Raw genomic sequence first — 23,534 nt, 5'->3', positions numbered from 1 at the left:
TTTAATGGGGAAACAGAGACTTAAGTAAGCTCCAGTTCCACAAGTTAAATTCTTCCTTCTGGTAATGGAATATAGTTTTATTTTTTGAGAAATTTAATATCACTTTATGATTTGTGTTGGGAAACTGTCAGTATGGAAGTTGACTTCTTAGCCTTAGAAGGCACCTAGATGGTACAGTAGAAAGATGGCTGGAATTGGAGTCAGGAAGACCTGAGTTCAAATTCAGCCTCAGACAATAACTGGCTCTTTATACTCTGGGCAAATCATGTAAGCGCTGTCTGCCTCAGTTTCTTCAACTGTAAAATAGGGATAATAGAAATACTTATTTCTCATGGTTGCTGTGATGATCAAATGAGGTGATTTTTATAAAAGGCTTAGCACAGTGCCCTGCACACAGCAGGTACTGTATAATTTTTTGCTTCCTTATTTCTTCCCTTTCTAAGGAGGCAACAGTGCTGGAAATGTCCTCATCTTATTGAACTGAAAATCAATAACTCAATCAAAGGGAAAACCGTCTATTGAAATCGTTTCTAGGTGTCACATAGACCATTTAAAAAAAATCAATGAGTGATTTTTCCTACTTTTTTTTCTTTTAGCAATTTGAGGACTAACCTCATTAATTATAAGAATTATTGCATAGAGGGCCAGCCAAAAGGTGGAAGAAGTTGTGTCTAAGTTTCACCTCTGACACATACTGGTGGCTCCTAGCTGCAACTTTCAGGTACAGACCACTAGTTGATGTGCTTCAGAGGAAAGAATTTCCACCCTGGAAGTTCCAAATAAATAGTAATAATAAATAATAGTTACAAGCTCAACCCTAATAAAAGCATATCTAGGCACATACACAGGCAGAATGTGGGAAAAGGGACCAACCAGTTAAACACCTTAGTTATTAGGGTTTCTTGGTACATTTGTAAATGGAAAATGACCCCAAAACTAACCAATTAATGAACATTTATTAAACACCTACTATGTGCCAGGCACTTCCATAAGTCCTGGGCATGCATAAGGAGGCAAAAGTCAGTCCCTGTTATCCAAGGAGTCCACAGTCTAATGGCGGGGCGGGAGGGACCAAGCAAACAAACATATAAAAGTGAATTATATATAGGATAAATAGGGAATATTAAACAGAAGGGATTGGGAAAGGCTTCCTGTTAATGATGGGATTTTAGCCGGGACCTAGAAGAAGCAGGGAAAGTCAGTAAGGGAAGTTGAGGAGGGAGAGCATTCTGGGAATGGGGGAGAGCCAGAGGAAATGCCCAGAGCCAAGTAATGGAGAGTCTTGTTCATGGAAAGGTGATCTGAAATTTTTCCAGAAAAAGCAAGGCGCAGGGTACGTTGGAGCTAGGCACACATCTATTCTAAATCCTCACACCTCCTACATTCATGGGAGTGAAAGGCCCCTTCGAGCTCCATCTCACCTTTAATCATCCTGTCATCACTCATGGAGACAAGCACTGCCTAGCGGGGTACAGCGTTGAAGGTGGGGTCAGGAAGACCTGGATTCAGGTCTTGTTTCTGACACTTATTAGTTGTTTGACGAATCATTTAATATCTCAATGTTTAGGTTTGTCTGCTGATAGACTGACTTTGATTCTACATGAAAAGTTTCCTTGAAGGGCACTAGATAGCACCGTAGAGCATAGAGCACTGGAGTCAGGAAGACTCATTTTCCTGAGTTCAAATCCAGCCTCAGACACATACTAGTTGTGAGACCCTGGGCATGTCAGTTCACCCTGTTTGCCTCAGTTTCCTCATCTGTAAAATGAGCTGGAGAAGGAAATGGCAAACCACTCCGGTATCTTTGCCAAGAAAACCCCAAATGTGTCGCAAAGAGTCAGACACAACTATATAGCATCACCAAAAAAGACAACAGAGTCACGGCAGTTTATTGAGCAGAAAAGCATCAGAGTCACACCTGTGCATAAGGAAAATCATCTTGACCCTCAGGAACCTTAAGAACCTCAACAGATAACTCACAGAACCATCAGGAAAGAAAAAGTAAGTCATGTATAGTGAGCTCTACTTACTGAGGAGGGACATTTACATATTAGGAAAATGGCTACCAAAGCCCTTGGATAATAAAGGATTAACTGACTACTAGCCCAAAAATTCACGGGACCACAATTTCCCATTCCCTAGACATCCAAGGTAATGCGAGTCTTACTGTGTTAATGCTTGAACACAGCTAAAAAGATTCAAAGGGCAGAGATTATAGAAATAGCTGAAGTCAGTGCTTACTTTTGACAGGACTACTTGCCTGCACCCTCTTTTCCTAGGCTAATTATGTCCTCTGTGATCCAGCTACACCTGCTCTCCACCGGCTTGTTGCTTCTCAGACAAAAATCTCCATCTCTGGACACTATGCATTTTAATAGACTGTCCTTCATGCCTACAAACCTGTCCTTCCCCATCTCTACCTCAATCCCACCTTCTCCCCAAGGCTTTCCCATTCTTTCCTCCTCTCTCTCCTTCTTAACATCATCAGTCCCTTCTCTCTGAGATCATCTATCACCTAATATATGTGTGTACACATATATGCATATTTGTACATATATGCACACATACTATATATATAATTGTGTGTGTTCTCCCTGCGCTGCTGAAGAAGACCATGCCTTCAGAGAAATGATGACATGACTTGCACTTGACTTTGTTTGAGTGAGGGAGGGCTGTGCAGGTCACCAGCCTCACTTCTCCTCCAGAGCCATCTGAATCCAGTGACCAGATATTCATCAAGATGACTGGAGATGACCCAGGATGAGGCAGTTGGGGTTAAGTGACTTGCCCAAGGTCTCACAGCTAGTGAGTGTCAAGTGGCTGAGGTGAGATTTGAACTCAGGTCCTCCTGACTCCTGCACTGGTGCCCTATCCACTGCACCACCTAGTTGCCCTGTACTATATATAATATTCATATCATTTACATACAAACATGTATTTTACATATATATTTGTTTATGTGTTTTATAAATTAATATCAACATTTTATGTATTATATACACATATATGTGTTGTTTATTATATATAGACACATATATTTTACCTATTGTGTATTTCATATTTACTTATATATTTACATATTATATACACATATATTAAATATACTTGTGTATATATACATGTAGACATACACATATGTATGATATCAATCATCAATCTCTCTTGTATGCATGGTTATTTATAAGCTGTCTCCTCATTAAAATATGAGCTCTTTGAGGTCAAAGACTGTTTTTTGCCTTTCTTTGTCTCTCCAGGAAATAGCACAACATGTGGCACATATTAGATACTTGATAAATGCCTGGGACAGTCAGTCTGACCCCTTCACTGAGCTTTGACTTAAGATCCCTAGTCCCAGAGTCATCTCAGAATAGTGCAAAGGCATTGTTCTCTGGTCTCCCCTCTCTCTTATTCTCCTTTATAGCTTTGTCCCGTGGACACATCAGAGCAGACTTTATGATTAGACACTCCAGTCTGTCCTTCTGCATTTTCTGACAGTGAATGTCTTCTTAAAGGATGACTGGAAAGGAGGATGGAGAGGATTCTGAGCCGGGGAAGGAAAAAAAAAACATGAATAAATCAGAGAAAGTCTGTAATCCAAGAAGGAAATGTGACTCAGACTTGTTTCTAGAGAGCTTTACTCCCATATCTGCTGCTTATTCCACATTTTTTTTTCTTTTTTGCATATGCTACTGACCCTGCCAGGTCTTCCAAGACAAATAGGTAGCTTTTACTAGAAACAGGGGTGGTGCAATGTAAAGAGGATTGGACCTGAAGTCAGGAGAAAACTGGGTTTGAATCCTGCCTCTAACAACAATTATCCATGTTGTCTTAGATAAATCTCTTGATTTCTCTGTTTTTCTTCATCCATAAAAAGAAGTAATTGCATTTGGTCATTTTGAAGAAAGTATACTTAAAGCAATATTGAAATATGAGACATTATCCTTTTAATATTTTTGAAGTAATCGGGGTTAAGTGACTTGCCCAAAGTTACCCAGCTGGTAAATGTCTGAAGCCAGACTTGAAGTCCTCTTCACTCCAGAGCTGGTGCTCTGCTCACTGTGCCACCTACCTGCCCCTCCTTTTAATATTTTAAAATTTTTTGTCTCCTCTGAAATCTAATTGCACTTTGTTAGTATTTCTCTAATGAATATATTATGTCCTAACTTAGTTATTTGAGCATATCTTGTTAGAAGACACATTCCTTAAGGCAAAGGGATAAATAGAAGGATGCATTACACATAATACTTAATAAAAGTGAAATAAACTAATCCTTAGTCCCAGATGGCTAAATGTCAATCTCAAATGATCATGTTTTACTTTACACAGTCACGGAATCTCAGAAAAGCTACAAGGCATATCCATGGGTATCCATACCAACTCATACTGAACAAGAATCCTTTCTTCACCCTTCCTGGCAAATGGTCATCCAGCCTTTGCTGGATAAGAGGGAAGCTTCTACCTTCCAAGGCCTTCACTCCTACTTCCTACTTCACTCTTCTCTATTTGTTACCAAGGGACTCCTAACATCAAACCACACATTTTCCCTTGTCAAACTTCAACCCACTGGTCCCAGGCCTGCTCTTTGGTACCAAGCAGCACAAGGCTAATAATCTTTCTTCCATATGACAGCTTTTTAAAGTACTTGAGTATAGTAACAAGCTCCATTCCCCTCCTCCATAACTCTTCTCTTTTCCAGGCTACACATCCTCAGTTCCTTTAATGGATTTTCTACAGTAAACAAACTAGCTAAAAAACATGTAACATAAACTGGGACGTCTTCTCCGTAGTGATTAGCTTGCTCTGAGAATTCACCCACTGTTCATTGTCCTTCCTAATCTGTGCAACCCATAAGTGAATACAATTCTCTAGATATGGATTGACCAAGACAGAGTACAGAAGGAACATAATCTCTTTTTCCTTCATGTAGTTCAAGGTCACCTTATTGTCTTTCAGCCTTCATATCATACTGTGGGCTCAATGAGCCTGCAGGTAATCAAATTCTCAATCATACTTCTCTCTAACTGTTCCTTCTCCACCTTGTATTTGTGAAATTGACTTTTTGAGCCCAAGTATACAACTTTACATTTATTCCTATTAAATTCCATCCTTAATTCAAGTCACTTGTTAGGCAAATACTAGATGCCACAGCTAGGTGCCAGGAAAGCAAAGACCAAAATTACAGGTCTTTGTCCTGAAGGAACCTAAATTCTATATCTTATGACACTCTACAACTTATAGTATTCAGCCAGTGCTGGAGTTTGACAGTATCATTTTACAGTCTGACATTGTCATCTAATATCCTCCACCCCTCTCAGCACGGTGTTACTGTCAAATATAATGATAATGATGATGACAATGTAGTGTTTATAAAGCGCTTCAAATTTTGCACAATGTTTTACAAATATTATCTCATTTTATCTTCACAGTGACCCTGGGAGTTAGGTGCTATTGTTATCTTCCCATTTTACAGATGAGGAAACTGAGGCTGAGAGAGGTTAAGTGACTTTTCCAGGGTCACACAGCTGGCGAATGTCTGCAGCTAGATTCCAAATGAGGTCCAGCATTAATAAAGGTGCTATCCTTTGTCCAAGTCATTGAAAAAGAACTATGCTATAGGCAAGGGTCAAACCTGTACAGATCCCTGAGGTACTCTACTGGAAACCACCTTCTAAGCTGATGTTAAATTGTTAGTGACTGTTTTTTGAGTTTTTATCTATTCGTGTAATCATCCAGGTCACAGCTCTTCATCTTTTCTGGGAGAATGCTCCTTAAATTATTAGTTTTTTTTTTTTCCATTCTCTGGTCTGAGTTATCTCCCTTAAGATAATCAGTTTTCTACTTCATTCAATCAGCTGTTCAACTTTCATCCATTTACATTTCCTCTGCCATATAGGACCAAATTAAACCTGTTTGGCTGACTTGGCTGGTGAGAGCCAGCCTATGACCCAGAGTGAAGTAGCCTTGCTGGTAACAGGAAGGAGAAGGGGGGAGGGAGCCTCTGGAAGATTTGGAGTAAATCTCCATGCATCCAATTAGCCATGCAAAGTCTCACTATTCCACAGGCTGGTACCTGAATAAATGGAGGGAGAATTGAAACAATCTGGCTGTGAGACCTCCTGGTATCATAGACTGAATGCCAGCATTGAAATTCGATGACCTACATTCGAAGCCTGGATAAGTCACTTGACCTCTAGGTCAGAGGTTCTTTTTTTTTCCGGTTGTAGATCCTTTAGGCAGTCTGGTGAAGACTATGGATCCCTTCTCAGAATCATGATTTTTAAATATATTAAATAAACATGATTAAATATAATTAATTAAATATAATTAATATAATTAAATATATGACATGATGGAGCCCAAATATATAGAGCTATAAGCAATTGAAATATTCTTTTAAAAAAGTTCATGGACCCAAGGTAAGAATTTTTCCTCTAAGTAATCAGTCTTAGCCCTTGGACTCAGCAGTTTGCCATATGCGTTGCTGAAAAGAACTCATGTTAGTGGAGGGAACACTCACCCTGGGAATTCCCCCACACTTATGCTCTCACTTATCCCTTAAGTACAAGTAAACAGCATTTTTAAAGGGAATTGCTTCTCATTTTCAGCTTGAATTCTTTCATTTTTTATTTCCTTCTGCTACTTGGCATCAAATGAAATCAAAATGCAAACATGCCCAGGGGGAAAGATGGGGATAAATTTCCTAGCTGCAAAAGCCAAGGAAGGTGCTGATCTTTTCTGATTATGATTGATTTCCCATCTGCTTCCCAAGTAGATGCTAGGTGACAAGAAGGAGCTGGTCTGTGAATTTATTTGTTTTTGAGATAACACAGGTAAGGCACTTTGCAAACCTTAGAGTCTTGTGTAAATGCTAATACTATTGTTGTTGGCACAGTTATTATAATTTGCCTTATTAAATGTAAGGGGCATGGGAAGGAAAATCCTGAATGACATTTGGAATTCAGCTTCCCAATGTTGAGAGGACCTTTAGAGATCCTCACTTCTTTGTGGGAAAGAGCAAAGCTGGATTTCAGAGGAATCAGTGCCAGAATTTGCTAATCCCCAGGGGCACAGGAAGGAAACAATACTGTGTTCTGAACCAGAGCGGGCAGCCACTGAGAAATCAGCCCCTCTCTCCCAGGTCATCTTACAGCTGGCGCAGCCTGGAGGAAAGCAGGACTGTAGCTCCTCCATGTGTTCCAGGCTGTGAAAGTCATCCAGGCAATAGGGCAAAGGATGCCTGGCTTCTGTATGCACCCAAAGCCAGCAGCTGGGGTGGTCATGGGGAAACCCTCGTACACCCTGCAATCAACATCCTGATGAGATCACTCTGTTACTTATCCTTTAATTCCCAGTTGCCTTCAATTTTCTATTTATTCTTGGTAGTACAGTGATGAGAGCACTGAACCTGCAGATAGGAAGACCTGAGTCCAGATCCTGCCTCAGAACTTTTATTAGCTGTGTGACCCTAAGCAAGTCATTTAAGCTCTCAGTCTCAGTTTCCTGATCTGTAAAATGAGAATAATACTAGCACTTACCTCCCAGGGTTATTGTGAGGACTCAACAAAATGCCAACCACTATATGATGGCTATTAGGTCCATCAAGTCTAGTCATAGACCTAAGGCTAGAAGGACATTTGGTTCAACCATCTCATTTGACAAGTGAGGAGGTAGAGGTCTAGAGCTTAAACAATTTGGTCAAAGTCAGACAGGTAGCAATGATCTGAGGTAGGATTGGAACCCAGATCCTTTAACTTCTACAGCATCCTCAAGGTGCTGACCACCACACTGAGTATGGCTCATAATACCAGTTCCTACCTCCTCAGGACTACCCAAGGTGCTTGTATATCTTAGTACTTGTACATCCCAAATTATTATAACAAATGGGCTTGGGGAAAATTGTCTGGAATAGAAGCCTAGGTCCACAACTGAATCCGTGTCCCTCCAGGGCAAAGTGAACTTCTTAAAAGGGGTTTCTCCTTTTAATCCCAGGGTCTAATAGCATATCTGGGCCATGGTAGATGTCCCCCTCCCCACCTCCATTCTCATGGCTGGATATCAGCCTAGCTCAGATCCTTGCTTACTTGTCCCCTAGACTGCTGAAATAGCTGCCTAACTGGTTTCTTTGCTCCGAGCATCTTTCTGTTGCAATCGATCCTCCGAATGACTGCCAAAGTGATTTTCATTGCCTAGTATCACTATATCAGTTCCCCTGCTCAATACTCCCTATTACCTTTAGGATCAAAGATGAATTCCTTTGCTTGATGTGCAAAGCTCTCCACACACAACTTTCTCATCTTTCCCATCTCATTCCTCATCACTGCCCCGCACCATTTCTGTACAGCCCAGGCTATCTGGACTGCTTGGGTCATCTTCACTCCATCCCTATTTGTAACAGTTGTTTGTACCCATTTGTACACACTCCATTCCTTTGTTCCAGCCATCTCCCACATGTGGAATGCCATTCTTTCTCATCTCTAGCTCAAAATCCCAGGATTCCTTCAGGACTCAGATCAATCATCACTCCCTTCATCAGTCCTCACCCCATCCCCCCAGCTGCCAGGGCCTTCCAAGTTTACCTTCCATTGCTTCTGTATGGACATTGTATGTGCCCATTTGTACACAATATCTTGCCTATCAACATGTTCTCCCTTTCAGGAGGAACAGTTTTTGCTTTGTCTTTGTATCTCCTTGGGCAGCTAGGTGACACAGTGGATAGCGCACTTGGTTTAAAATTTGGAAGACTCATCTTCATGAGTTCAAATCCAAGACTCACTAGCTGTGTGACTCTGGGCAAATCACTTAACCCTCTTTTCCTCCATTTCTTCATCTGTCAAATGAGTGGGAAAAGGAAGTGGCAAACCATTCCATTATCTTTGCCAAAAAAAAACCCAAATGGGATCATGAATAGTCGGACATGACTGAAAACAACTGAGCAACAGCAACCTTGAGTCTCTAGGGCTTATCATAGAGTCTGGCAAATAGTAAGTGCTTAATCAGTGCTTGATGATGGATTGCCCTTAGAAATGCTTGTTGAATTGACTTGAACTGATCCAGTCTTGGTATCTTGGGGAATTTGACAATCACAAAGATTTTGTAGTACAGAGGAGTAGGTAAATTATGACAGAGGACCAAGGTTCACATCCCAGATTTGACATTTAGCAACCTCTGTGACCTGACACCGATCACTTACTTCTCTAGACTGCAGTCTCTTCATTTGCAAAAGGAGATGTTTGGTCTTGGTGGCTTCTAAGGTCCAGTTCATCTCTAAATCTATGTTCACATGCTGTCTGGTAGCTCTAAATATGTAGTAATAACAATATTGGCAGACATATTTATGGAGCACCTATGATATGCCAGATACTGTGCTAGGCGCTTTACAAATATTAACTTATTTGATATAACAACCTCTGGGAGGCAAGTACTGCTGTTACCCTCATTTCATAGTTCAAAAAACTGAGGCAGACAGAAGATAGGTAACTTGCTGAGGATCAAATGTGGTTTCTAGACACAAGCATAAGTTTCACAATGACTGTTGATGAGCATTATCTATTACTGTGATGGAGATGGGAGTCTGAAGGAGATTCCTAGAGATTCTCAGAGAATGAATGAAAGTAGCTAAATCTAATGAGATTCCAAGCCATTTTTAAGCTTCCACAATGAATCAGCTTCCACAATGATAGCTTGCCCCTGCTATCATGGTATTTTCACCTCTGATATTGGAGTTGCTTCCCTTGGTGGCTGTCAGGGTTGGCATGACCCAGTGAATGAATTCCTCTATTAGTTGCCCTTAAATAAAACTTAAATTAATTTCATCCAACTGCCCATGTGAACTTGAGAAATCACTTGACTGCTTAGAGCCTCAGGTTCCTCACCTCTGGAGTGAGGGAATTGGCCTGGTGGGTATCATCCTATTATTGGCAGCCTGTGATGCTGTCCATTTGTCTTTGACCTGAGAGGAGGAGGAGGAAGGAGGAGGAGGAGGAGGAGGAGGAGGAGGAGGAGGAGGAGGAGGAGAAGAAGGAGAAGAAGAAGGAGAAGAAGAAGAAGAAGAAGAAGAAGAAGAAGAAGAAGAATGAAAAGGAGAAGAATGAAGAGGAGAAGGAAGAGAAGGAGAATATGGAAAGTATAAGCAGGTCATTTGAGAACGATGAAGAGGTAGAAGCACTTAGCCCAGGTCCTGACATAGCCGATGTTTAATAAATGTCTGTAGACTGATTGAAGAATTAAAAATCTGAGGTACTTTAGAAAGCTTTATAAATAAAGCTTTAAAAAATTAATAGCTAAAAAAGAGTTTGACAAAATAAAAAGTGGGATATTTTTTATTTTGTTTTACAAATTTTAAAATAATTGGTGACAATTTTATCCTGTGGTTTGTAATCAAACACCAAAAAAAGAGAAGCAAATGAAAATTATATATAAATGAAAATGAAATTGTCCCCAAAATAGCAACATGAAAAAATTGAAGTCAGAGTCCCAAAAGGTATAGTGTGTGTATGTGTATATATGTGTGTGTGTGTGTGTGTGTGTGTGTGTTTAAAACTGTTCTGACTTAAAAGGTTTCAAGGGAAAATCCCTGGCATTTTGTCTTCTTCCCATCCTGTTACTGTCTTTTCCTCTCTCACTTTGTCCCCATTTAGATAAGACTACAAAATAGTCTGTTGCCTTTAACAACACATCTTACATATGACATTTAAAGCCCCTCACAATCTGTCCAAAACTATTTTTCCAGATTTATTTCTCAATATTCTCTTTCTCCCATTCTCTGTTCCAGTGAATTGCATCTGCTCAGTACTTCCCAATCTTAGAACTCTTATCTCCTACATGCTTTTGCAAAGGCTGTCCCCACTTCCTAGAGGGACTTCTCTCTTCACCACTGCCTCTTAGAATCTCTACTTTTCTTAAGGTCTCTGTTCAAGAACCACCTCTAGCAGGAAGCCCTTTTTGATTCCCCTACATCAGGGGTTCTTAACCTGGGGTCATCACCACCACTACCACAACCACCACCACCACCACCACCACCATCATCATCAATCATCATCATCATCAATCATCATCATCATCATCTCCTGGTGAAGTCTCCTTTGCACTAGAATCTGAGAATATGGCTAAGCTGGGATCATAGATTTTCCGTATATTTTAAAAAATCATTCAAATTCATTCTTTCATCCTATAGCACCTGCAGCAAAAACAGTGAGAAGGGGATGGCCCAGGAGTTAGAACACCCAAGTTCCAGTCCTGGCCTCTGCTACTAACCAGCTGAGTTGCCTTGGGCAAATCACTTCATTCTGCAAAATGACTATATGTCCTCTAAGATTCCTTACAAATCTAGGTTGATGATTCTGTGATCTTATTACCCCTCCAGAATTAAGCCCCTACTATGTGCTGGGAACTGTGCTAAGTCCTGGGGATACAAACAAACAAACAAAAAAAGCAAAAAAATTGTCACTGCCCTCAAGAAGGTTACAGTATAATAGAGCTTCCTCATATGTAAACCATCAGTGCTGTTGGGTGATCTCTTAAGTCTTTCTTGCTCTGAAATTTGACAGTATCAACAGGCATTTGGATAAAAAGAGTGTAAAAATATTCAAGTAACCTTTAGCCGAGGCCCAGACACAGCTTAATTCTAAAATAGAAGGATGGTTGGTTGTTTGGTTGTCCTTCTCGAAAAGGACCAAAATGACATCGCTATGTTGGAGTCAAGGTACAGTGTGTCCGACTGTGGCTGATCAGACCAATATGAGCTCAGGGGGCTCTATCACAGATTGGGCATGAATAGTCTGTGTAAGCATTCAGAGTAGTAGAGATGTCTCTAAATTTGTGTATCTTTCATTTCTTGGAAACCAGAAAGAGTCGAGTTCAAGTCTTGCCTCTCCAATAAATACTAATGCGATCCCATGCAAATCTCATGGCTCCCCAGAAACTCTGAGATTATAAATAATGGAACAATTGATGAGCTGCATGGGTACAGGGAACTTCCATACTGGAAGTTCCCCACACCAATGAAGTAACCAGTCCAGACAAGGGGAGAAATAGCTACAGCTGTCATTTTTACATGAGTCTGGTAGAAGACATCTCATGTGGCAGAAGAAATATTATATGTTCTTTCTGTTAAACACTGATCTGGAATGAGGTAAGTGATCATTTAATCAAAACCTATCTGAGCATTTGAGGCTGGGATCAAGGTGCTATGTATGCCTGGATGATGTGCAGATGGCCCAACATGAACCCAACCACAAGATCACGTTGTACCAAATGGGACCAGTGGAGACTAGTAATCAGAGTCTGAGGGTTTATCTACTCATAAAAGGATTCCAATTCCTGTGTGTCCATCTCAGAGGGGTGATATAAGGCCTCTAATCTTAAGACAACTAAATAAAGGTAAAGCCTTACACTAAGTAGCAAAGGGCTTAGCTCATGGTTATTCCTATTGCCTGGGCCTGAGAAGCTGAATGAACCAAGTGGAGACAGTGAGCACTTTAGAGATCTTCCCATTCATCTAAAACCCTTGAAATGAGAAGGGAAGCTCCTTCTCTTTCCTGATAAATGACCATGAAGACAACAACAAGGGTGCATTTTTTTGGTTAAATAACTAAGGATTTAATGCTAGGGACACTATTTTGAATAACCTTATACAGGAACCTATGAAGCTGGACTTACAATGTTTCCATCAGTCCAAAGTCTTACCTTGAAATTAACTACTAACAATGTCTTTCTCTTTCTCTCCCTCCCTTCTTCTCTTTGTTTCTCCATCTCTGTGTTCTCTCTTCCTATCTCTGTCTCTGTGTATCTTCCTCCTTACTACCTCTCTGTCTTTCTGTGTCTTCCTCTCTCTTTCAGTCTCTCTGTGGGCATCTCTCCTCTCCTCTCTCTTTGTTCTCCCTTTGCTTCTGTGCTGTACATCTCCTTTCCCACATCTCTCTCTGTCTCTATCTCTCTTTTCCTCTCCTCCTCCTCCTCCTCCTCCTCCTCCTCCTCCTTCTCCTTCTCCTTCTTCTTCTTCTTCTTCTTCTTCTTCTTCTTCTTCTTCTTCTCTTCTTCTTCTTCTCCTCCTTCTCCTTCTCCTCCTTCTTCTTTTCTTCTTCCAAGAGAAATACCAAGATCAGCTTTTAATAGCAAGAGCTATTTATTCAACTACCAAATAGCTGAATCATAGAATCTTGGAGCTGGGATAGACATTATAGGTCATATAGTCCAAACATACATGACCAAGAATCTCCTCTATATATGCCTTAGTTTCTCCATCTGTAAAATGGACTTTAAAATAGTTCAGCTCTCAAAGGGTTGTTGCTGTGAGGATCAAATAAGATAGTAATTGTAAGGTGCTTAGTATATGGCCTGGCATATAGTAGGCGCCTAATAAATGTTTATTCCCTCTTCTCTATATCCAACAAGTAGTCATCCAATCTCTACTTAATAACAAAGCAAATTTGGGGATTTTTCTTGGCTTGAATTTTCTAAAGGATTTCTTTAATTCTTTATTTCACATTGTCTTGTCACATATAAAGATGTGACAAATGTCAAAGAGATGATCGGAAATGTATGGAATTTTTTTTAGCTTAACCACTCAACCTTCTAAAAGAATTCTAGGTAAATTTGTTTGCCTGTTTTATATGTATGTATGTATGTACATATATGTATATATGTGTGTGTATATGTGTATATATGTATGTATATATGTATGTATATATGTGTGCATATATACATGTGTGTATATGTATGTATGTATGTATATGTGTGTGTGTATATATATGTGTGTATATATATATCTCCAAAGGCCTTGGGAATATCCAGATTTTCAGGCTTGATTTGGATGATGAAAGACAGCCTAGTTTGACAGACAGATTGGATCCAGGGAGCCCTGGGTTCAAATCCTGCCACTGACACAAACTGGTTGGGTGACCCCAGACAAATCACAGCCTCTGGGTGCTTCAGGTGATTCTCTAAGACTAAGCTATCAGTGCTTTTCAGCTTCACTGGTGGAGCTTTTTCCACAATGGGAGTTTTGATACAAATGAAATCTCAGCCCTAAACCTCTGCCTCCCTTCCCCAGTACAGTACAACATCAATTGCATCTGGTGATTTGGTATCATTCTCCCCTGAGAACCAGAGGGTTCTAGATAGGGTCTAGGAGACAGAACAATCCACTTGGGGTTAGAAAGTTCTTGATTTAAATCCTGCCTCAGTAGCTTCCTAGCTAAATGACCCTGGGAAAATCTCTTCAGCTCAGAGACTTGGTTTTCATATTTGGAAAATGGGAACAATGAACGCATGTACCTCTCAGGGCCATCAGTGAGAATCGTGTGAGGTCGCAGGTGTAAAGGGTTCTGCCGACCATAAAGCTTCACTAGTGGGAGAAGGTTCATTTATCTAAGGGAACTGTAGCAGTTCAAGGAGATGTCTACTCCTGTCTGTTGCTAAAATCAATAAACCAATAAGTATGTATTAAATGCCAAGCTCTGTGTTCAGTGCTGAGTCCCTATCCTAAAGAATTTACAGGATTTTCCTGTTAAATGTTGAGCTTCTAGGTATAACTGTCTAACATCCTAGGTGCCTGGAAGTGGGGGGAAGTACAAGGACCTTTGACAATAAATGATTCCCCAAAAGGTGTTCTAAGATGAATCCTTTGGGAGAGAATGAGAAATCCGTCTTATTTTAGATTTCAAGATATTTTTGAGAGGTAACAGTCTGCCTGGTGTAGTTAATAGAAAGTTGGCCTTGGAGTCAGGAACTGGGTAAAAGTTCAAACTCTGACACTTAGTAGATGTCCAGCTCTGGGCAAGTGGTTTAATCTGACAGTGCCTCAGGCAATTCTTTAAAGCTATAAAATATTTCCATGATAAGGAATGAGAAAATTCCATTATTACCTTGATGGTGTAATAAAAAATAACAACAATAAAGCACTATTAAATATTTTGATGGTATTCAGTCTAAAAGAAATTTGCAAGAATTGTCCGAAAAATTGAAAAAAGAAAATTGCAAAAGTTGCAAAAAGGAAAAAAAAAAGCAGCAGAAATGTGCAACAATAGGGGAAATGGTGGTACATTACTGTGCTAGAACAAGGGTGGGAAACCTGTGGCCTCAAAGGCAAATGTGGAATAGAATATTAGAAGCAGTATCATATATGGATAGAGTGTCAGGAAGATGTGTTTGAATTCCACCTCAGACACCTGTCACTGTGAGCCTTAGTTTTCAGATTGGGAGTTTGTACTCTATACTTTTAAAATGTTCTCTCTAGGCTCTAAATCTCTGATCTCATGGTCTCAAGAAATAAATAAGGACAAGTACGAAGAATAAAAATAAAACTAGAATAGCCTTTACCAAATAATGAAGGAAAAAAGACAGAATTAGAATGGAATACACCTTAATTCTGATCATATGAGGAAAAGAAATTGTGATGAAAGGACAAAATATGTATGAGGACTCAGTGGGAGGAAATTAAAGGTTTTATGACATTTTATGAATTGACATTGATGATTTTAAATGTAAATTTTGTAATTAAATATATTTGCTTAGATTGATGCTAATGACTGTTTCTAGTAAAAGTAATTCATTAAAAATAAAATGAAACACTTTAAAACAATTACATAAGTTTCAGGAAAGTGGTCAATATGCATGGGGGTTGTTTTCATACAGGGAATTATTGATTGATGAAATCAAATGTCCAGAAAAAAACTGGATTGTAAATTATTTTTAGAATCACAGCCTAATGTGATTCTAAAATTCCCCCATTCCCACCCACCCCCTTCCATGTGCAACTAGCTTCTTTTACCTTGCTCTGCCTGCTTATCTAATAGTTCAGCCCCTTGGCATACAATCTCAGACACTCCTGCAGATTTCTGCTGAACTTACCTAAGGCTTATTTCCCAAACCTCCAGCTGCTAGAAATTGGCTGGAATCATGAACCCTGTCTTATCAAAGCCAGTGGGGTTAACTTAATTCAGAGGATTGGATGAGTGGGTAGAAAGGCAACAGGCTTTGGGAGACTTCTGAGTCCCTGACCTCTCAAGGACTCCAAGGTGGAGGGAGAGGTTAAAGCCCTTAGGAGATTAACGCCAGAACAATCCTGCACACGTTCCAATGTTCCACATGGATCTTGAAGGAGGCCCAAGCTGTGCTTCTCAATTTTATCACCTGTGACTCTACCATAAAGAATTTGTCATTGTAATTGTGGACATCTGTGGGGCAATGGCAGTGTTCTTTGGAAAGCTACCCATGCAAGAAACAATGGAAGACCAGTCTGACTGGCTAACCTACAAAGAGTAGAAGACCTTTCAATGAAAACTATTTCAGTCTGAGTAAATAGGAAGAAATCTGGACAGTAGTCTGGCCAACTCTCTGCAGATGAGTCACTGAATCTAAAGATTCAGGGGAAAGAGGGAAAGAAGGTTTCCATACCAAGAGTTCCATACTTCATAGTTAATAACAAGAGTTCGAAGACCCCTCTCACCTCCCCCAAATGATGACAATGATGATGGTGATGAGGATGAGGAGGACAAGAAGAAGATGAAGAAGAAGAAGAAGATGAAGAAGAAGAAGAAGAAGAAGAAGAAGAAAAGAAGAAGAAGAAGAAGAAGAAGAAGAAGAAGGAGGAGGAGGAGGAGGGGCATGGGAAGGGGGAGGAGGGGGAGGAGAAGGAGAAGGAGAAAAGGAGAAGAAAAAGGAGGAGAAGAAGAGAAGGAGGAGAAGAAGAAGGAGGAGGAGAAGAAGAAAAGGAGAAGAAGCACAAGGAGAAGGAGAAGGAAAGGAGAAGAAGTATTTATTAAGTTCCAAGTGAACCCTTGTACAGTAGGCTCAGCACTTTACAAATATTATCTTATTTAATCCTCACAACCACTCTGGGAGGAAGATGTCACTATCTCCACTATACAGTTGAGGAAACCAAGGCAAACAGAAGTTAAGTGACTTGTCCAAGGTAACACAACTAGTAAATGTTTGGGACTAGATTTGAACTTGGGTTTCCCTGACTTGGGGCTTACTGCGACACAATGTATTCAGCATTTCAGAAATAAAAGTGGAGACACATGAATGACACGCTAAGGGTACCTGATGCACAGACTAGAATTAACATGTGCTTAATTAAAATAATAAAAATAGCTGACATAAAATGGGGATAATAAGAATACACCTTCAGAAGAGAAGGAAGAACAGACAAATGACAGCATCGAAAACTACAAAGTGATAAAAAAAAAAATAAGTTTCATGTTCTCTCTTACTCTGAATGCATAATATGCCTATCTCAATAGGTGTTTGTTAAATTAAGAATAAAAATTAAAAAAAATAATTATAAAAGAATCCCTCAGCTACCTTACAGTCTGCTTGTCAAATGCTTTGTTAAGGAATATTCCATTTGATCCTCACAGCAACATGGAGAAGTAGTCAGAATAATTCTTATTCTTCTTGTACAAATGAGGAAATTTAGCCTTAGAGAATCAAAGGAGCTTGTCCAAGGTGGGACGGTCATAAATTTAGCATGGGGACAGACTTTTGTCAAGTAAGTGATGGAGCTGAGATTGGAACCCATGTTCAAATGGGTTCAGATATGAACCTAGGTGGTTCAGTGGATAAAATGCTGGGCCCCAGGAAGACTGAAGTTCAAATTTGGTCTCAGATAGTTACTAGCTGTGTGATCCTGGGCAAGTCATTTAACCTCTGTTTAGTTTTTTCAACTGTAAAATTCACAATTATATTCCCCTCTTGGGGTTGTTATGAGGTTCAGATGAGATAATATCTACAAAGCACTTAGCATGATTAGTAGGTGCTTAATCAATACTTATTTCTTCCTTCTTCCCTCCCCCATATTCTCCGAGTCCAGAAGGAAGAGGTAGCCTAAAGTCAGAGCAGCTGAGTTCAAATCTCTCCTCTCATGCTTACTACTTGTGTGACCTCAGGAAAGTACCTCAGCTCTTCTGGGTTTCAGTTTCCTCATTTGTAAAATAAAGGGATTGGATCTGATGAGGTCCTTTTCAGCTCTAGATCCACTATCCCATGACCAGGGGACCTCTCGGATCCCTTCTACCTCCACGACTCTATTCTGTAGCACAATGGAAAGAACGCAGCATTTTCAAGTCAGAGGACTTGGATTTGAATTCTGCCCTTGGCATTTATTACCTGCGTGGCTTTGGGCAAGTTATTTAACCTCTGTGGGGCTCAGTTTCCATCTCCATCCAAATGAAGGAGGGGAATTAGGTGATGGTAGCTTTTGATAAAGCTACATTACCCAATAGATAGTCTGGCCAGTGCCAAGTTGGCACCGCCCATCTGAAAAACTGGGGCACACCATATCCAAGAGCTTTTCTGGGCTTAAGAGGGCAGGAGAGGAATGACTCCTGGCCAAATCTGGCTCAGTAACTGATAAGGTCAATTCAAGCCCACACCCTCAAAGCAAAGTCTCCCCACATTCAGATCTAGCACTCCTTTGTATTAAGGACTGTGCCTTGTCCCATATGCTTCACTAACCTAAACAATTCAGCACCTTATCCTCAATATATCCTAACTCAATTTTTACAGCAGGAGCAGATATGAGAACAAGAAAGAATTTTGGATGTCACCTGCATATTGATCTGGCTGCCAATTCCTCCCAATGAATTGGGACTCAAATGAAACAGATATGTTGGATTGGGGTGGCTGGTTAGCCATTTGGGGAAAGAGTATTTGTTTTCCTGTATTGGGTTTTTGTTTTGTTTTGTTTTGCTCTGGAACCCTTCATTTTGAAATTCTTTAAATTTTCAAGTTCATTTTCCTCTTATTATTTTTTTAAGCCCATTGTACTTTCAGGAGCCCCCTTATCTCAGTAAGAATGTTTATAATCCAATAGAGAAAACACAACTGGACATACCCACACTCCGTAATCAGCAAGTCCTCTTGGCACCCCACTGGTGACACTGTGAACTGTGTTAGCAGGTCAAGGAAGAAGGCACCGGTACCAGCTGCTCGCAGTCAAAGAAGGGACTGGCTAAGTCTCTAGAAATACTCTCAGGTGTCCACCTTAAGCTCTAGTGAGATCTGCTACGTCTGTGTTGATTTAACAACTCGTGGTGACTTGGAATGTAAATAGACAAAGAGCTTGGAAGTAGCACGGAGGCTGCCAGTAGGAGAGTCCAATTCAATTCCTAAGGCTCTAGCTTCCAAGAACTCTAGAAACCAGGAAAAAAAAAACACCCCAAGTTTGGCCAGAAGGGGGCATTGTGGGACAACAGGAGACACTCCCCTGTGTTTTGGTTTGTTTTTGTTTTTTTTTTTTATTTCCTCACCTTTGGTTATCCTAGAAAACCTAGATAACCATACCTGGCTGGAGGTATGGATGGATTTTGAAAAATGTCAGAGCTCTATCAATGAAATAACCAACCATGAATCCTGAGAACCATGATGAAACATGAGACCCACCTGGTGATGGGCTTGACCTGAGGCAGCCTGGCTTAGTGAATTGCAGAATGGACTTATATGAAGTTACTCAGTTGTTTTCAGTTGAGAATGACTCCTTGTGACACCATTTGGGGTTGTCTTGGCAATGATCCTGGAGAGGTTTGCCATTTCCTTCTCCAGCTCATTTTTCAAATGAGGAAAGTGAGGCAAACAGGGTGAAAAGGCTTGCCCAGGGTCACATAACTAGTTCTACGACCTTGGGCAAATTATTCAAATTTCTTAGCCTCAGTGCCCTTACCTGTAAAATGGGAATATTTAAGAATAATAACAATGCCAATGCTACAATATATGTAAAGCACTTTGGAAACCTTAAAGGGCTATGTGTTTGTGATGATGATGATGATGACATGAGTTCCTTGAGGGCAGGTACTGGGTTTTGCCTCTTTTTGTATCACAGTGCCTGGCATACAGTAGGCTTAATAAATGATTGGTTGATTGATTGATGATGATAATGACAATGTTTTACTCTATTTTATTACGACTGAGGAAAAAGGACAAGAGAAAACTGGTAACTTGAACAAGGTTATAGAGGTGCTAAATATAAGAGAATTTAAACTCACAGCTTCTGATTACAAATTCCACATTCTCTCCACTGACTCTTGGATCTTATTGATTTTTTTTTTTTTTTTTTGTAGAGGAGGTTGAAGGGAAAGAGTAAAAGAATTTTTGTGTTCGTTCTCTTCTGTGATTTTCCCTTCTGTCACTCCCTCACTCAGTAAACTTTCAAAGTCCTCCCTGTTGACTCTAGGTCAATATTTAAACTCCTCTGTTTGACATTTCAAGCTCCTCACAATCTTGTCCCAACCTGTCTTCACAGTATCCCTTCCTGGAATGTTACAGTCCAATCAAACCAGCCTTCTCTGTGTTCCTCAAGCAAGGCACTCCATCTCCCATCTCCTTGAGAGGCTATTCATAGTTCCTGGAATGCACTTACTTTTCTTCACCATTGTCTCATGGAATCATTCTCTTCTTTCAAAATCTGGCTCAACTCCAAAACTATCCTATATTTAATTCTTTGTGTTCGTTCTCTTTATATTTATTCCATATTGTTGTTCCCCCACTAAAATGTAAGCTTCCTGGGAGTAGGAAATTTCATACTTTGTACTTAAATCTCATGCTTAGCCCAGTGTCTGACACATAGTAGATGCTCAACAAATACTTGATTTATTGATTAATGCTAAAGAAGACTCATCAACAAAGATGGCAGCAGATCTTCAGATCCCTAAACATTTAGATGTTTTTCCACCTACAGAAGGAAGCCAAAATAAAGGCATTCTACTGACAATGGTTACAGTCCATTTGGTTGCCTTGAATACTTAGAGATATTTTGTTTCCTTGAATTGAATTGAAGCCCCTTGAGGGCAGATACTTCTTCATTTTTTTGTCCTTGTATCTGGTGGCCCAAGTAGAGAGAGAATTGTACTTAATATCAGCAAAAATCTTACGTGGACACTTCCTGGTTGTATAATCCTGGACAAGTCACTTAGCTTCTCAGTCTCACTTTCCTCATTTGTAAAATAATGCTAATAACAACATCTACCTTTACCGAGTAAAGATGAAATGAGATTGTATGCAAAGCACTTTGTTAACTTTGAAGTCCAGTTCGAATATTGTTACTATTATTATTGAATCATCAGTAACTACCCTTCAAACGCATATGTGTTTGGGGATTGTTGATTGATCTTAAACCATAATGTTTTAACTGCCAGTTTATATAAATGACTATTTGATAAAAGGAATTACTTTTTAAGTTCATTTTTCTAAATGTAAAATTTGGAAGCTCTGACTTGGAATTAAAGGACTCCTGAGGCCAGGGATTGTTTCATTTTTGTCCTCATAACCAACATGGCACAGTTTTTTGCACATAGTGGGTGATTAAGAAATGCTTGTTGATTGACTGCTCTCCAGTTCTTTGCATATAGTAGGTAATTAATAAATGTTTATTGATTGACTACTCTCCATTAATTCTCCTATATGAACAACAGAGACCCTTATCCTTGGCTGCCAAATAAAAGGAGTTTGAATGCTGCCAAATCCAGGGCACCAGCTTTCCTCTTCAAGCAAATCTTGCCCTCCAAGTTTAAGTGACAGCATTCAGTGGATGAAACCTTCTCTAGCTGGTATTTACTCTTGCAGGTAACTATTGTACCTATTTTCAATAGTTTGTTGATCTTTAAACCCTGCTGAGAATGAGAAAGAAAGAATAGTTTCCATAGATTTGTTGGCCAATTTATCTTTGCCTTTTATTTGTCTAAAATGGGACTGGTGGAATTAAGCTGCCATGTACAAACATGGATCTCCAGTACTGAGTGTCTGACATATAGGCAAACAGAGTTTTCAGATTGGAGAGAGTAAGATGGAAAACTGAGGTACAGGTATGATCGGCAGACCCTTCAATGTGTACAAAGGTGCTCTTTCATCTTTGAATATATGTTAATATTTACTTAGTGCCTACACCAGAGAAATGTCAACACAGCAGAGGTCTTAAGTGGCCCCCACTGATAAGATGCCTGACTTGCAGAATCAATAGACCCAATAAATCAGCCAGTCCCTAGAAGGGTCACCTTGGTCATTCCCAGGTAAAGTCTCCAAATGAGGACTAAAGGAACTACAGCAGATACTTCTGCACTCACCAATTTCAAATGCTTTTTTTGGGGGGGGGTGACATCAAACAATGATTCAGTTTCAATTTTCATCCTTTCTTACCCCTTCTAACTACCAAAAGAATTTATTTTGAGTACTGCTCCAATAGAGATTACAATGTGATCTAAGGCTTGAGAGATAAGCCAGTGAAGTCTCCAGACTTCAGAAAAGATAAGTTATTTACCTAAGGTCACACAGCTAATACGTAAGATTCAAATCCTTGTCTCTTGACTCCAAATCCCATGTGCCATTTTATCTACTATATCATACTACCTCTTAACTCTCCATTACAGAAAGAAGTTAGTTTAAAGCTTTTGTTGCTGCTGCTGAGTTCTTTCAGTCGTGTCCAACTAGACCTCATTTGGGGGTTTTCTTGCCAAAGATAACTGGAATGATTTGCCATTTCCTTCTTCAGTTCATTTGGCAAAGCAGGAAACTGAGGCAAACAGGGTGAAGTGACTTGCCTAGGGTCACACAGATAGTCAGTATCTGAGGTCAGATTTGAACACAAGAAGATGAGTCTACCTGATTCCAAACCCAGCACTCAATCCACTGTACCACCTACCTATCTGTATTAAAGTGACTGGGAGTGATTACTCTGACTCTCTTTCAAAGAACATCCCTTAACTAGAACAAGAACTCATGGAAAGGTAGGAGAGCCCAGGAGGGCTTCCTTCTCCTGTCCCCAGAGGCAATGAAAGCCTTGGGTGGTCTTTCATATCAGTACTTCCAAGACTCCTTTCTACTCATCTCTCCCTTGATTCTTCCTTCTTCCCAGCCCCAACCCTCAGCATGACCTCTCCTCCAAGATTTAAAACATTTACATATTATGAGAGACAACCTGGTATAGCATAAGGAGGGCTAGCCTGGATTCAAGTCCTGTCTTTGACCAGTACTGCTTTCAAGACCTTGGACAAGTCACTTAACCTCTAAGACCCATGATGTCAAGGTTTCCACATTTGTTCAGTTCCATGCTTCCAAATGCCCAGTATCCTCCTTACATGTCGTCTCATCCTCCATTCTCCATATTGCTGCCGGAGTAATCTTTCATGTGCACACACCTGGTGATGTCATTCTTCTAAACATAAATTTCGTCACCTCCCTATTGTATCCTAAGTGAAATGCAGGCTCCTTAGCTTGGCATCTTTAGCTTTCCATGACCTGCTGTCCCTCTCCCTTTTAATCTTTCTCTCTAGCCTTTGGACCCTTTGGAAGCAACACTACCTTCCATACAAGCCAAGATTCTGCTGGACTGGAAAATTCTCTACTCCCTACACATATTCTACTCTTCCAGAGGCAGCCAGTGTCATAGTAGAGTGTAAGGCATGGAGTCAGCAAGACCTGATTTCAAATCCTGGCTCAGATATTTATTAGCTGTGTTATTTGTGGCAAGTCATTTAACTTCTATGATCCTGAGGTGGAGATTAAACAAGTGGCCTCCATGGATTATTCTCTAGAGCCCATGATCC

General features: G+C 40.1%; 1 protein-coding gene across 1 annotated transcript in view; it reads right to left on the bottom strand.

Annotated features, from left to right (window-relative positions):
* The window catches only part of SLC1A2 (solute carrier family 1 member 2), a 157,898-nt gene extending 138,822 nt beyond the window's left edge, over nt 1-19,076 (bottom strand). The window contains exon 1 of the mRNA XM_072619155.1: nt 18,836-19,076. The gene's annotated coding sequence lies outside the window, so the exon portion shown is untranslated. The remainder of the gene's footprint in view (nt 1-18,835) is intronic.
* Nucleotides 19,077-23,534: the final 4,458 nt, after the last annotated feature.

The sequence above is a fragment of the Notamacropus eugenii genome, chromosome 6 (assembly GCF_028372415.1).
Source record: "Notamacropus eugenii isolate mMacEug1 chromosome 6, mMacEug1.pri_v2, whole genome shotgun sequence".
Taxonomy (NCBI): Eukaryota; Metazoa; Chordata; class Mammalia; order Diprotodontia; family Macropodidae; genus Notamacropus; species Notamacropus eugenii.
This window is presented reverse-complemented; position numbering and strand designations above follow the sequence as displayed.